Raw genomic sequence first — 16,457 nt, 5'->3', positions numbered from 1 at the left:
CGTAGGACCCTCTTTGTAAATCCCAAGGAATGTGTCTTGCTCTACTCTTTCACAGTGGGGTTCCTTATCACCTCATGGCCACCCCGGAGATTCACTGGGAAGCTAAGGCAACAGGATAAGCCCCCTTCCACGTTCTTTTGCACAAACATTATCTGACTTGATCCTCACAACAGCCCTAGGAGGGAGAGAGTAAGGTTCTTGAATTACAAACGAGGAACTGTAGGGAGATTAAATATCTTATCCTAGATCACAAACTCAGTAATGCTATTACTGGAATAAAACCCAGGCTGGGCTGATTCCAAAGTCCGTACTTCCCACCCCACCCTGGCAGAGAAGAACGTGAAAATATTACAGAATAAGCGGGGCTGTGAGGGGTGAGCCTGCGATGTCTGTGTCTCTGATGGCAAGTGCTCCCACATGGGTCCACAGAGGAAGCCTGAGACCAGACTGTGGAGGGCCGTGAGTAGGTGATGGGCCCAGAAAACAGGGCGGGGGAGTTTGGACTCTGCCAGAGGTAATCAGAGTCATTCAGGTTTTGAGCAGGCGACTCCCTCATTTCTCTGCTTCAGAGATCGTCCAGGTGGTCGAGTGGAGAACAGGTGGAAGGGAGCAGGGCTGCAGTGAGAAGCATTGCAACCGTCTGAGTGAGAGGGGCTAACAGTCCACCAGGCAGCGCTGGTGCGGCTGGAGGAGGAGAGGCTGGTGTAGGAGCAAAAGCGGTGCCCGCGGTGCCCACTGGTTCTCCACACACACACACACACACACCGAGGATGGAGGCAGGGACAGGAAATAGCATGGGTGCCATCCAAGGTGCCCTAGAAAAAGGCAGATCTCCAGGCTTCCCCAGGCAGCCCAGCCCAGCTGGCGCACACCACGTAGAGGTGCTGAGCTCTGCAAAGGGAAGATAAATGCTCAGCAAAACGCATCCCTGCAGCTTTAGACAGGAAAGGCCCGAACATGTGTTTGTAACGGATTCCCAGGCTGCCAACAGTTTACACTGTCAGTGACCTGTGGAGAGTGCAGAGTCATGGGTAAGGGCTACCTGAGAAGCCTGGTGCTCACCTGTGAAGTCTGCAAAGTTAGCCTGGGTTGGCTCTCTTCTTCTCCTTTTCAAAATACAGATGCTAGAGTCTTAAGGGGGTGTGGGCGTGCACACACGCAGGTGTTCGTGTCTAAATCGTCTTCTCTCCACGTTCAGCAGACTGATTTCCCTGCCTGAGTCAGGTCACCTTGCTGTGGCCGGGAAACTCTGTGCCACGCAGGAAGCTTTTCATTCTAAACCACTTTTTGTTTCTAAATGAGTTTTACAAAACAGCAACCATTAATCAACACCTTGTCCGGCCATGGGGCCTCTTCAGCTGTATCAGGTGTCGTGGGAGCGTCTGCATGGGACTCCCAGATGAAGTGCACATCCTGTCCCTCCAGCTCTTCACGATCTACCTGCTTCTTTGCCCTTCCAGCCTCGTCTCTCACCACTCAAAAGCTCCCTAGTTCTCAGACTTTCTGAACTTGCAGTTCGCCCTACATGCTTCTTCACATCCAGGGGCAGGGGCACATTTCATCCTTTCAGCTTGAAAGGTCCTTCAAGCACAGGCACCGTGAGCCCCCTCCCTTCTCCTGGAAGTTCTGACTCATCTTCCATGCTCAGCGTGGCATAAGTGATGTCTCTTCTGAGAGGCTCTCCCTCACTTAACGGCTCTGAGTTTTCTTCTTTTGTGTTCACATGGCTTTGTCACACTTTCACACTGTACTTTTTTTTTTTTTTTTTTTTTTTTCGGTAACGCGGGCCTCTCACTGTTGTGGCCTCTCCCGTTGTGGAGCACAGGCTCCGGACGCGCAGGCTCAGCGGCCATGGCTCACGGGCCCAGCCGCTCCGCGGCATGTGGGATCTTCCCGGACCGGGGCACGAACCCGTGTCCCCTGCATCGGCAGGCGGACTCTCAACCACTGCGCCACCAGGGAAGCCCCACACTGTACTTTAAAATCTTTTTCTTTCATTATAAAAGGCACTCAGACTTATAGTAGAAAATTTGGTCAAAACCAAAAAAAAAAAAAAAAGAAAAAAAAACAAGCTTAAAGGAGAAAAAAAAAATTAAGACAAAAGTCAACAACTTGGGGTTATAAGTACTGTTAATAGTTTGATGAATTTCTTTCCAGAATTTTTTTCTATACGTATATTTATATATTTTTACATATTTAGAGAAGGAAAAAAAATAAATCAAAGCTGCAGAAAAGACAAGGACAATATTGCCTGTAACAGTTCAGTGCATGTAGTGTTTCTAGGTGAATGGTAATTTTTAAAAATAGTTCAGAAAGTTTGCAAATCAGATTGCAAGGGATTTTTTAGCACTGGTTTAACAAAAACATATGCTGGAAAATATGCTTAAACAAATCTGTTTAAACAGTTTGTATTCTCTTTTTTCATTTGGTATTTTTCATGTCCTAAATCTTCTTTGAAAATGCATTTTTAGTCCATAATCCTCTGTTTTATAATTCTCATGGTATTATAGTATTTGCTTACTTTTTGGTAGTCCCCACCAGACTGCAAGCTTATTTAAGGCTGAGCCTGTGAATTTTATCATTTTATCTTTAATACCTAATGCAGTCTGAGTGGGTTCAGTTGGCATGAAATACAATGAATGAATGAAAGATTACCTCATTCTTTCTGAATTCTTTACTCAGTCAACCAACCCCTGACTATTTGTTATCTACCTCTGAGGTGACCAAGACTATGCTTAAGTCCACAGATCTGATGGATGCCAGGAAGCAGCACCACAAGCCACATGTCCCTTCAGGGATGAAGGTGTGACTCTCCCCACTGCTGACAGGAAGCCCTCGGGGATTGCCTCTCCTAGAGGGAGCTGCTTTGTCCAAGGTCAGCCCCTTTCCTAAGGTCGCCTGCATCCAATGACTCTTCTATGAAGAGTTGCTGTCCCAGCTTCTGAGCTCCCCTTAGTGTCTGTCTGCTGAGGCCACCACAAAGACAGCACAGCTCAACTTTTCCCTTTGCCCCACTCCTGCTTCTTTCTCCTCCTTTACTTCAGGCGTTGACCTCAGGAGCACCGCCCCCAAACTTTCTGTGCATTAATTACCACCTCAGAGTCTGCTTCCTGGAGAGCCCAACCTGCAACAGTAGTGATCTAGAAGATGCGTAGACGCACCCCTAACTTGAGTCTCATGCACTTCCAGATCACAGACTGTAACACCTTGAGCAGAGACCATGACTTATACCTGTCATAGCATTAACCTCACCACAGTCTCTAGTATGTAGAACACTCTCAAATTCCGAGTAAGCATCAGCTGAGTGTTGCCAGCTATTGGCATTAAAGGCAAGACTGACTGGTTCTCGAGTTTCAAGTCTGAGAGGCTGAGTGAAGGAGATGCTACTGGGAGCAGACATTAATTCTGTGGAAAATTGGTTTGATGTTAGTTTGGTGCAAACATGTTGCATTTGAACTGTGTCAGAATCTTCAAAAGGAAATGTCTGATAGGCAGCAGGCATATAGAACCAGGTCTTGTGTATGAAACAGTTTGGAAATAGAGATTGAAGCACTATAGATTCACACAGAGCTACTAGTTGAACCTATGAGAATAAGGAAAACTCCGAGTTGGGGGTTTTTCTTTTTAAATTTAGAAATAGAAGAGTAGCAGATCCATCAAATGATGGCCCCTCGATTAAAGAAGGAGAGAGGAGGATGCATTGAAGGGAGAGAGGAGGGGTCAAATATATTAGGAAGAGACTCAGTCTGGTGCAGTATCTCCAGAAACAAAAAGAAGAAAATCTCAATAGTGATTTCTTCATGTTAATTTGGCTCAAGCCCTGTTGGAGCTGCACCTTGAGTTATCTGTCCCATGATGCAAGTATGGTAAAGGACACAGAGGCAACGCAGGGATCAGGGCAAAACTTCAGGGAATAATGATTGTTATATTCAGAGAGGAAGGGAAATAGCAAGATGTTAGAAAAGAGGAATATCAGTGTACAATAGAAAGCTCTTGGAAATTAAATACATGATAACAGAAATTTTTAATGTAATAGAATTGGAAGATAACTGACTAACTCTTCCAGAAAATAGTATAAAGAGGGAAAAGTATGGAGAAGAGAAAGCTGGAGAATCAATTCAGGAAGTCTAATTTCTGAAAGATAGAACAAATAAAACACACCAAGGAATTATCAAACAAATTACATAAGAAAACTTTCCTGAAGGATATTTTTCAGATTGAACGAGCTCCACAAAGGGCCAACACAATGAATGAAAATAACCCACAACAATGATATTGATAGATATCAAAGATATTGTAGCTTTCTGGGGATAAAGAATAAAAGCTCTGAGAGACAGAGAGATAGAGACAGAGAGAACAGATAACATGCAGAACCAGGATGGTATCAGACTCTTCAATAGCAGTACCAGAAGTTAGAAGACAATGGAATAATGCCTTTGAGGTCCTAAGAGAAAATAATTTCCAAGCTAGAATCTCATACCCAGCTAAGCTTTCAATCAAATATGATGGCAAAAAAGGACAAGATCTCAAAATGTATCTTCCATGTGTCACTTTTTTTTTTTTTTGGCCATGCCTCGAGGCTTGCAGGTTCTTAGTTCCCTGCCTAGAGATTGAACCTGGGCCACCTGGGGCCACGGCAGTGAAAGCACTGAGTCCTAACCACTGCACTGCCAGGGAATTTCCCATGTGTCACTTTTCAAAAAGTTCCTAGAGGATATGCTCCCCCAAAACAAGGTAGTTAAGAAAGAGCGAGACATGAGATTAACAACATCAGTCACAACAAATAAACAAAAATTAGAGGGTCCAACAGAGAAGAGAAGAAAAAGGAATTTCAAGGATGATAAGGCAGAGGAGCATGAGAGAGCTGAATTCTGATTTCCAGGACAGGAAGTTAATGGATAATAGCTGTAACTGAAAAATAAATAGCAGTATAATATTGTTGTTTAGAAATATGAAGGTAAATAACAGGAGGTACAGCTAAAGAGATGAATTTCCTGGAATCTCATGGAAGAAGAAATTGGGGTAGGGGATCGGTTAGGGAAAGTGTTGCTGTTTTTCTTTCAAAGTCTTGTAGTAGTATTGGACTTTTAAACTAAGCACATTTATTACTTTCATACAAATTAAACTGAGGTTAAAAAGTCCATGAGTATGCCAGAAATCATTTGTAAATGGTGTGTAAAAATAGCCCCTTCACCCACACTATTAGAACTCATCTCTCAGGAGAGAAGGCAAGCTCCTCTGATTTGTCTTTCTTCTTCTGCAAATAGTTTTTGAGCAAATTTTTGGGAGCCCATCAATCTGCCAATTAGAAGGAAATGCAAGAGTAACAGCAGGAATCGGGACTGCAAGGAAACAGTTACCATCCCATAAAATTATTGCCTTTACCAAATTAGAATAAACCTGTCAAAGCGATGTTTGACTATCTTTATGTAAAAATCAAAATGGTCTGACTTCAACTGTCAAACAGACTCTTCCAACTTGTCTGTAACAAAGTGCTCCCTTAGTAAGTCATATACTTCAGGTTGCATTTGCACTTTGGGGAGATGGAGCTGCCAGCCCAAGAATCCAGGAGGCTGCCTTTTCCACGGCTGCCTCTGGCACACATAGAATGGCCCGCTAGCTAAGTTGGCCTGGCAGTTGCAGCAGGATGGGTGAATGTCGCTCCTGCGGGAAAGCTATGAAGTAAGATATCATTGTACCTACCTCACTGATCAATAAAACAAAATTAAAAATCTAGCTTCTCCACCTGAATGAGAGGCAATTTTCTGTGGCTTCTCACATTTGCTAGAATTTTACAAATATGTTTCCCCCAAACCACCAGATAAGAAAAATCAGTACAATACTAAGTTATTTTTATGTGCTGCCTCATCCTTTAAACAAAGTATCTCAGATCACTTTAAAGTGAGAGGGAAGAATGGAGAGTGTGATTTATAGAGCCTGAGGGACCAGGGCTAATGCTGCAGAAGTAGGGGATGGCCCACGGAGGACTCAGGAAGGAAGGAAGTCTAAGAGTCAGATACGAACCACAGTTACTGTCCCTTGCAGGGACAGGGAAATAATTGTAGCAGGAGTCACAACTTTACTCTCAGAGTTGAGGAGGACATCATGGAGGGATGGTCAGAACTAGAAGATAGGTGAACACTAACAAGGGTTGAAATGCTTATAAATCTCTCTCCACACTAATTTTTTAGAAAGAGCTTTATTGAGATATAACTTACACTTCATGCAATTCACCCACTTAAAATGTAAAATTCAATGGTTTTTAATATATTTAGGGAGTTATGTAACCATCAATCAACTTTAGAACATTTTCATCACCTGTCAATAAACCCCATACCCCTTAGCGGTCACTGTACTGTCTCCCTCCCTGCCTGACATACAGTCATATGCAACCACTATTCTACCTTCTGTCTCTATGGAGTTGCCTTTTCTGAACATCTCATATAAACAAAATCATACAATATGTGGTCGTCTGTGACTGGCTTCTTTAATGTAGCATAATTCTTTCAAGGTGCATCCATGTTGTAGCATGTTTCAGTAGTTCATTCCTTTTTATGGCGGAATAATATTCCACTGTATGTATGTACCACATTTACTTACCCATTCATCAGTTGGACATTTGGATTGTTTATACTTTTTGGCTACTATCACTAATACTTTAGAGAACATTTATGTATCAATTTTAGTGTGAATATGTTTTCAATTCTCTTGGATACATCTCTAGGAGAGGAATTTCTGGGTTATATGATAACTCTATGTTAAACATTCTGAGGAACTGCCAAATTTTCAAAAGCACCATTTTACATTTCCATCAGCAACGTATGAAGTTTCTAATTTTTCCACATCCTCATCAACACTTGTTTTTACCTGTCTTTTTAATTATAGCCATCCTAATGGGTATGAAGTGGTATCTCCTTGTCCCAATAATTTCTCATCTTTAATTTCGTTCCTACACTCTCATGATATGCGGGCTTTAATGGCCAGTGGCTGTTTTATTAAAATTCCAAAACGGAAAGAAAAGGATCAATAAAGAACTCTTGAACCTCAGTGCACCTCTTAAAATTGTCCACAGACCCCAACGTTTGGAAGAAAAATTACCCCGATGCTTGGAAAGGGTAAACACAGATATTAAATAAACTATACATTATCACTGTTCATTACCCTCACTAACTTACTGAGGACATATATACCACCAAAGGACCATGCCAAGTGCCTTAGAGGAAATGAAAAACACACAGGCTCCTGACCACCAAGGATTTGCAGAATTCTGGAACTCATAATGATGGCAATAATACTGTTTGCACGCAACCTAACAGATTATAAAGGGCTTTGAGATCTTAACTCTGGGTTGTTTGGGGTTTTTTCCCTCAGAAGTTGAAAGTTAAAGCAGCCAGGGGCTCTGTGACCCCTCCACTCCCACAGGACAAGGGATCAGGGGCTTATCAGGAGGTAGATGTGCCATGGGGCAGCATGGCAGAGGAAACGTATCTGACCAGGAGCCCCACATGCAAGGAGCATGAAGAGCCAAGAAGGACTGGTAGCCTGGGAAGGAGGTCTGATCATGTTATGACACCATGGGCAGGAGAAACCATGGGGTACAGAGACATGCACTGGGGGGCCTAGGTGCCCAGACAGGAGATTGGGGGCCAAAGGGAGGGCGCCTGGGCACACATCTGCAAGGGCCTCGTGAGCTGCCACTGGCTTTCCCAGGCCACCTCCACTTCCCTAGCAATACTGGCCCATTTGTGAATTTTCAGATGTGCTGCCCATCCTTAATCTTTGTGTGTTTCTTCTATAGGTTGTTTCCTGAAACACGCTCCTCCAACTCCCATACAACATTGCCAAAGACATTACCATTCAAGACAGCATCGGTTGCTTATTAAAAACCTTTTGCTCCCTCACCACCACTTATGTAAACGTGACCAAAATGTGGCATTCAATGCTGTTCCCAATCTGCCCCAGGCCCCCTTTCCCAGCTCCTTTGCTGCCCCTTCCCCTGGCATTTCCCACTCTCCCCACACACTCCTCAAAGCCTACCCTGACTCTCCTAGGCAGAAGTGATTGCCCTTGGCCTGTGTTCCCTCACCCTTTGCTTAACACCATCACTGGCCACATCATCATCTAGCGTGCTACAGACAAAGTTGTGTACACTTCACTTCCACAGATTGTGGGGTCACTGCAAGCAGGGGCTCCGCCTCATTCATCCTTGTAGCAACAGTGCCAAAGTGGGATATCCAAGTGGACATGTCCAAAAGGTAACGTGTGAATGAATGATGGATGAATTAATGAATAAATGAATTTACACAAACTATTAGAACAAACCTGGCAATATTTAGGAAAAAAAGTTGCCTTGGACAAATGTTATGGCTAAGAGTTAATCTCAACATCAGATCAGAACAACTGGCGAACTGTGTTTTTGTTTATACCTTTGTTCTTAAGAAAACCGATATAAACCTGCTTTGCTTAGAGCTCCTTTGGTTTTTTTTAAAACAAATTTATTTATTGATTAATTTATTTTCGGCTGAGCTGGGCCCTCATTGATGTGCGCAGGCTTTCTCTTGTTGCAGCGGGCAGGGGCCACTCCTCGTTGCGGTGCGCGGGCTTGTCGTTGCGGTGGCTTCTCTTGTTGCGGAGCATGGGCTCTAGGCACTTGTGCCTCAGCAGTTGTGGCACGCGAGCTTCAGTAGTTGTGGCTAGCGGGCTCTAGAGCGCAGGCTCAGTAGCTGTGGCGCACGGGCTTCATTGCTCCGTGGCAGGCATGTGGGATCTTCCCGGCCCAGGGTTCAAACCCGTGTCCCCTGCATTGGCAGGCGGATTCTCAACCACTGCGCCACCAGGGAAGCCCACTTCTATATCCTTTATGAACTGGAATCAAAAAAGAGCTCTAGGGGGGCTTCCCTGGTAGCGCAGTGGTTGAGAGTCCGCCTGCTGATGCAGGAGACACAGGTTCGTGCCTCGGTCCGGGAAGATCCCACACACCGCAGAGCGGCTGGGCCCGTGAGCCATGGCCACTGAGCCTGCGCGTCCTGAGCCTGTGCTCCGCAACAGGAGAGGCCACAACAGTGAGAGGCTCGCGTACCGAAAAAAAAAAAAAAAAAGAGCTCTAGGGCTTCCCTGGTGGCGCAATGGTTGAGAATCCGCCTGCCAATGCAGGGGACACGGGTTTGAACCCTGGGCCGGGAAGATCCCACATGCCTGCCGCAGAGCAATGAAGCCCGTGCACCACAACTACTGAGCCTGCGCTCTAGAGCCCGCTAGCCACAACTACTGAAGCCCGCGCGCCTAGAGCACATGCTCCTCAACAAGAGAAGCCACCACAATGAGAAGACTCTGCACCGTAATGAAGAGTAGCCCCCGCTCGCCGCAACTAGAGAAAGCAGTGCGGCAATGAAGACCCAATGCACCCAACAATAAATAAATTAATTTTAAAAAATAGGATATAGAAGTATTATTCAACCAAAATTGCAAAATGACAAAATATAAATGAAAAAGTGAAATGCAAGCATGTTTTTATTTAACAATGGTCATCAATATCAGTGAGCCAGAAAAGTAAACAGAAGCATAGTTCCTGAGCCTGATTATTCTCCATCGTAGTAAGATGTGTATAAAAAAGGAGGGGATGGTGCTGGCCTTTGAGTTGATTTTTTAAGAAATGCAGTAGACTTGTACATTTGTGAAACAATTGGGCAGTGTCAGAGATACATTTTGTGGTATACTGTGTCCTCAGCAAGCAAATTGATCTCTAGAGGAGAAAATACCTATAGTGCATTAAACATGGCTGCAAGCTCTTTGCCACTCCTCTCATTAAGAGGTGGATCTACATCCTTTCACCCTGAGTCTGCGCTGGCCCTCTGACTTTCTTCATCCAATAGAAAGCAGCAGAAGTGACACTGTGTAACTTCCAAGGCTGAGCCTGGAGAGGCCTGCAGTTTCTCTTGTGTGCTAGAAACGCTCCCTTTTGGAATCCGGACTATGCTATGAGACACTCAAGCTACGTGGAAAAACTGAATGGAGAAGAACTAAGGTGCTCTGGTCAACAGTCCCAGATGAGCTTCCAGCCACCAGCCAGGGCCAACTGCCAAGCACATTGGTGAGGCAACTTAGAAGTTCCACCCTGGTGAAGTCCCCAGATGACTGCAGTCCCAGCCAACACCACACAGAGCAGAAGAAACATCCAGCTGAGCCTGCTTAACTCTCAGAAATGTGAAAGACAGTCAATGGCTGTTGCTATTTTAAGCCACTAAGTTCTGGTGTGGTTTGTTTTCCAGCAATAGATAACCAAAACAAACCCTGATTCAGAACCAGGCAGGCTGAATTTACTGGAAAGTGAGACCAATTCAAAATTCTGCTCAGCCCTAGGAATACCAAAGTGGGACAGAAATAAGACTTTCTGCCTCCCAGGCAATTCCCAAGAGAAAGAGCTTAGTTGGCCGTGGAAGAATTAATAAGAACAATGCAGTAAAGTGAGATAAACTGTGCTTTGTCAGCAGTGTCACCGGCAAAGTGTACAAAACCTATCATGCCATTAAAGTAAGCAATCTATTTACTACAATATGTATGAAGTGAAATAATCAACTTGCAGTTTGATGAGAAGAGTATATAAAGTCAGTAGCTGTAAACAGCACAGTGGAATCAATAAAGTTTATGAAAATGGGATTTGTTTTGTGTGAATGTGAGTAACAAATGCACAACATGTCTTGTTCTTAGGAAACGAGGAGAGGGCCCTCTGTGGTCTGAGGCCACAATCAGGATAAAGGGTTGATGTATACCTATCTACTGCTTGATTTATTCTGATTACATCCAGGACTGTTGGGTTGATTCTAATTTTTTTAGGTTTCGCATTTGCCCAGATGCTTGTCACTTGCCCATTTTGCCTCCATTCCAGGGGACTCCTACTTATCAATGTCCAGTTAATACCACCTCTGTGAAGCCTTCCTTTATTCCTCCTACCAATAACTAATCATTTTCCTCAGTGTGTCCCAATGACACCTTTTACAAGTTGTTAAAACAGCACATATCACCTTGTTTCAGTTTCTCATTATGTGAACTTATTGGGGGCGGGACTAAGCCTTATTCAGGTTGGTGTGCCCTCTAATGGGTAAGACCTGGTCCTGGGCATGTAGAAAGGCTACACAGTGGGTATTCAGTATTCAAATGGATGTGGAAGGACAGAAAGAAGGTTAGATTGGGGGGGGGTGTGTGGATTCCCCTTAAATGGTGACTTATGGAAAATCCTAAGAGTTGAAAAGATAGGAAAGGAAATTATGCGATGGCTTGAGAATTTCTGTACAGGAAGGGCCTAAGCATGGGAGTACTGTTGGAAGGAGAGGTTAGAGAGTCTGCTTAGAAGCACACATTCTTTTAATTTAGACTTCATGTTTATTTGGGGTGGATTTGGGGCTCTGTTTGAGGCTATGGAAAAGCTAAAGCCACCCCTTAGTACAACCACTGAAAAAGGTGCTTGCAAATTAAGTTTGATTGGTTCTCAAAAACCTACTGGTTGGTGGCAATATCTAATGTGCCCAAAGAAGGCAACTGGGACTGAGAACAAAATTACCGGATTGGGGTTTGAAGCTTGACCACTGGGGCAATAGCAAGAAAGCATCATGATTTCACAGCACCGGGCATAGAGATCTCTGTAGATGGGGTCTCTGTCTTCCAAAACTGTTTCTCAACCATGCCTGGGCTCGCCCCCATTCCTTGGAGACTTTGATTTGATTGATTTGAGGACAGACCCCTCAGCATTTTCTAAAATCTTTCCGGGTGTTTCTAATGGACAGTCAGGATTAGAAACCATTCATTGCTCTAGGAGCTTACATTCAGATCCAAATACAATGACAAGGACCATAGTGTTTTCAGGATACTCTGGCAACAGTATAAAAACAGTGCCTGCATATGAAGAGAGCCACATTGTATATACATTAATTGAGCTGACATTTATTGAGTGGCTATGATGTGCCAGGCCCCATGCCAGGGGCTGGGAAACAACAATGTGCAGCGCTCATGGCATTTACATAAGTCTAGCTGGGGTATTAGACATTAAATAATAAACACATATGTAATTACGAATTGTGATAAATGTTCTGGAGGAAAGGACAAGATGCTGTGATATAGAATAATCCAATTTAGGTGGAGTGGGGCAGGAAAGGAAAGCAGAGAGCAAGTCCCATTTAGGTTGAAACCTCAGAATACAATTCAGTGATAGATGTGTTTGAGGAGATGGAGTTTAGCATCAGGTTGAACCACATGAAATTGCTGAGATTTAACCATTTATGACCTACAAAATGGCAATTTCATAAGGTTCAACCTAATATAAGCATGTAATCTGAGCAGGGACCAGGGAGAGAAGGCATGGATTGTTCTATTTTCCTCATAGCAGGTACAGATGGCTGCAAGATTAGAGACAATTGCAGCAAAGGAAGGAAAACCTGCAACCCCACGTTAAAAAAGTAACACTGGAATTTGAGCAGTATATTGAATGTTTATAGCATCCTTTGATTTTAAATACCCATACTTGTTCTCAAGTCACTGAATCGATGTTTGGAGAAAAATCCAAACTTCCGTTATCTCCCCTCCTTCTAAAATAGAAGTGGAGAGGGGCTGTTGTTTAAAGTTTGGTTCCTGGGGGCTGTGCATTTCTGAACAGATCAGCTGCTCCCATCACCAGGTAACCACACAGCGGCACACAACATGGTCCACTTACCATGACTGCATAACAAACCTCCCTGAACTTAGTGGTGTAAACACAACAACCATGTAGTACGCTCATGGATCCCAGGGACCAAGCATTGGAAAGGCCACAGTGGGGATGGTTCTTCTCTGCTCTACAATGTCTGGGGCCTCCTCTGGGAAGATTTGGACTACGAGGGGCTGGAATGGCTGGAATTGGAGGATCTATCTCCCACATGGGCTCTTCACTCCGTTGTCTGCTACCTGAGCTGGGATAGGTGGAAGGCTGGCTCAACTGGGACTGTGGGCTGGACTACTGCCCTTGGGCTTCTCACAGCCTGCTAGCTAAGTTCTGAGAGGAAGGGTCCCAAGAGGGGACCTTTGAAGAGGGAGGATTTCAAGAAGACCAGATCAAAGCCAACTGGCGTTTTGACCCTGTTTCAGAAGTCACAACGAATCCTTTCTGCCACACTCCATTGATGGAAACAACAACAAGCTTACTCAGATCCAAGCAGGGGGAGAGAGGGACAAAAATCCCACCTGTTGATGGGAAGACTGTCAAGGTCACATTGCAGAAGAGCATGGGGGAGGGGAGATATTACTGCATCCATCTTTGAAAATACAATCTGCTGTGAAGTGATTCGAGAGTAACACCCAGAGAAGCCTTCATGAGGGGCCAGGTAATGGCTTTGCACAGGAGAGTTGTGTCTGGACAAAGTGAAGGTGAGGGCGAGCTACCCCTGTTACAAGAAAGAAGTGATTCCAGCAAAAGGAGTTTCCACAAACTACACTTCTCTTGTCAGAGTGTGCAGAGCAATGCTGGTTCTTGAGAGGATGGAGACACGCACACTCAGTTTAGAGAGAGACAGAGGCCTTCTGCTGGCAGAGCCAGAATTTTGCAGAGCATGTTAGAGGGAAACAGAGTCTTCCAAAGAAATCAAAGGTTCAGTCTGAAAAGACCTCTTAAAGAGAACTGCAGAAGCAATATCTGAGATTTAGTGACTGGAGGCGAGAAGCAGATGTCAAGATTTAAGACATCTTAGACTGCAGCCTGGAAGGAAGGAGCCAGGGGGATAAATACCCTGACCTTTCTCAACTCCTGCCCTTTGATCATCCCCTGCCAGTACCTCCCTTTGGCCAAAGCAAACCAGAAGCCAGAGGGCAGGAAGCCTGGGCCAGGCAGCCCCTGGAGGCCCGCTTTTCGAGGTACAGAGCAGTGTGGAGAGTGGTGGAGGTGGATCCAGCGCACAGGCCCTGAATGAAAGAACACACTCAGAGTCTGTAACCCACGCTATACGGACACCCGCACCTGGGAGGTCCAATCTGTACGCCTAACCTAACTATTACATTCAAGGTTTGGCCACCAGGATGAGCAAAACTGGGATAAGCATTGTCCTTATTTTGTGTTACTGAGGCTGAACTCTGTTCACATACGGTATTTGTTGGAATGCTCCTGCAGTGTTAGTACACACAGACAGAGTGAGTGTCTTTGTGTCCCACGTTATTTATTATAAGGCAGAGCAGCGACGGGGTTGAGGTCCAAGCTCTGGAGTCACACAGCCTAGGTTCAAATCCTTGCTCTGCCACATATTAGTGTGGTAGGTGAGTTACTTAACTTCTCTGTGCTTTAGTCCCCTCTTCCTGAAAGGAGGGATGAAGATTACTCTGCATGGGGTAGTCCAAGGGTAAAATGAAATCATGTGTATCAAGTACAATGCTTGACATGTACTTTAAGGATTTGATAAATGCTGTTATGGTTTTCTTGCAACAGAAGCTTTCTGAGGGTAGTTTACACGCGGAAAGCTCCATACTTCTTCATTGCAGTGTAAAGTTGCTTTAACACCCTTTTCAGTGCTATTTTAATAACATGTCTCTTAGTCATACTTTAACCCTTACCCCCGATACACTGTCAGGTGGACAAACACGTAGAACATTACAGTCACAATTTAAAATACGTATATGCCTTTTGACTCAGCAACCTAAGAGTAGGATTTTAACTCACAGATATAATCACAGATATGTCTATTGTACCCAAAGAACTATGCGCAAGAATATTCTCTATAGTTTATATTTCAAAAGATTATAACACAGTTTAATCTTTTAAAAAACATCTTTAAAAACATTTAAAAAAATCTTTTACTGCTGAAAAACTGTGAGAACAACACAGTTTTTCAGCAGTAGGGGACTGGTTAAATTATGGCACACAGGATGAGGCAGATCGTTCTGATATGAAACAAACTCCAAGATATACTATTGAGTGAAAAAATTAATATGCAAAAACAATACTTACAGCGTACCACCTCTTGAGGTTCAAAAACGATACGGTGTATATACACGCATGAGGGCACACACACACACACACACACACACAGGCTGGTATATATGTAGACTAGCTCTGGGAGGGCACAGGAAAACTAGTTAACTGGGGTTGCTCCTTGTGCAGGGGAAACAAAGGCCTGGGTGGGAGAGGGGCAGAGGAAGGGAGCCTATTCTTTGTCATACATTGTTTTGGACATGTTCAGTTTCTAACTATGTGCATGTATTACTTGGTAAAATTGATTAAAAATCCCAACACAGTAAATACACAGCAAAGGATACTGCTCTATACAGTATACAGCAATGACACATTTGGGGGCTGAAGGAATAATAATAATAATACAGTATTGAAAATGTAATACTTAGGTATCACATTTCTAATGATGTACAGCTAGGATTTCTAGGTATGTGGAGGAAATAGGGAGGGAGGATCCATATGAAGGTGGGCTGCAGGGGAACATTACCTTGGTTTCCTCAGCTAGGAGATGTGGCTCCATGGTGAAGGCTCTGACGATGAGAAGGGGCCTCTCTCTGGGTGGCTTGGCCAACTGTCCACATCAAATATCATTCTCACTCCTGCCGTCTGGCAAACTGGATGTGAATTTTAAGAGGCAAAGCATCAAACTCTGACTTGTCCCATTCATTCTTTCCCAAGATTTCAGTTGCTAACATATTTTCAGCAAAATAGGACTCTTTTTTTTTTTTTTTTTTTTGTGGTACGCAAGCCTCTCACTGTTGTGGCCTCTCCCGTTGCGGAGCACAGGCTCTGGACACGCAGGCTCAGCGGCCATGGCTCACGGGCCCAGCCGCTCCGCGGCATGTGGGATCTTCCCGGACCGGGGCACGAACCCGCGTCCCCTGCATCGGCAGGTGGACTCTCAACCACTGCGCCACCAGGGAAGCCCAAAATAGGACTATCTTAAGGGTGCAGAGAGAGTGAGGAAGCCTGGCAAATGCTGGGAAAGTGAAGGCCTTGCCTGGAGAGCAGGAGAGGTTTCTGAGTGACCTTCAAAAGCATGATTTACCGCCCTGCACCCCAAACCCTCCCTGTTTCTGAAGGGGAAGGCTGCCCATGCAGAAGCAATGCCTACACCACCGGGTTGCTGCCGGTGCAATTTAACCGCAGCCTAGGCCCCAGGAGCCAACCAGAAGTGGCAGCCTTCCCATGAGGCTCAATGGCCTCCAAGACCACACTGCATCCTTAGCAATGGCCCATCTGCAAATGACCAGGGCTCTCGGTGACCCCCCTGAAGAAGTCACAGCCCTGGACCCCCTTCCCCTTCCACCCACTCTGATGGACTGAGCCAGCACCTCCATGGCACAGGGACAGTACTCATGCTAGAGGCTGGTCACCTAGTAGACAGTGATTAGACCCTGAATCAGGCAAAATTAAAGCACAGGCTTCTAAATTCTGGTGTGCAGAGCTTGGTGGAGTGGAAAGTTCCCTTGACTGAAATCGTGTGGACAAGTAA

At 44.7% G+C, this 16,457-nt stretch overlaps 1 long non-coding RNA gene across 2 annotated transcripts in view; it reads right to left on the bottom strand.

The window, feature by feature from the left end:
- Positions 1-15,576, bottom strand: part of LOC136794847 (uncharacterized) — a 104,372-nt gene extending 88,796 nt beyond the window's left edge. Inside the window, exon 1 of one of the 2 annotated variants that reach the window (XR_010842191.1) lies at positions 15,450-15,576. This is a non-coding gene — a long non-coding RNA (uncharacterized lncRNA). The remainder of the gene's footprint in view (positions 1-15,449) is intronic. The other variant, XR_010842192.1, reaches the window with a different exon arrangement.
- Positions 15,577-16,457: the final 881 nt, after the last annotated feature.

This window comes from Kogia breviceps, chromosome 9 (assembly GCF_026419965.1).
Source record: "Kogia breviceps isolate mKogBre1 chromosome 9, mKogBre1 haplotype 1, whole genome shotgun sequence".
Classification (NCBI taxonomy): Eukaryota; Metazoa; Chordata; class Mammalia; order Artiodactyla; family Physeteridae; genus Kogia; species Kogia breviceps.
The sequence above is the reverse complement of the archived record's forward strand: the minus strand, read 5'-3'. Positions and strand labels throughout refer to the sequence as shown.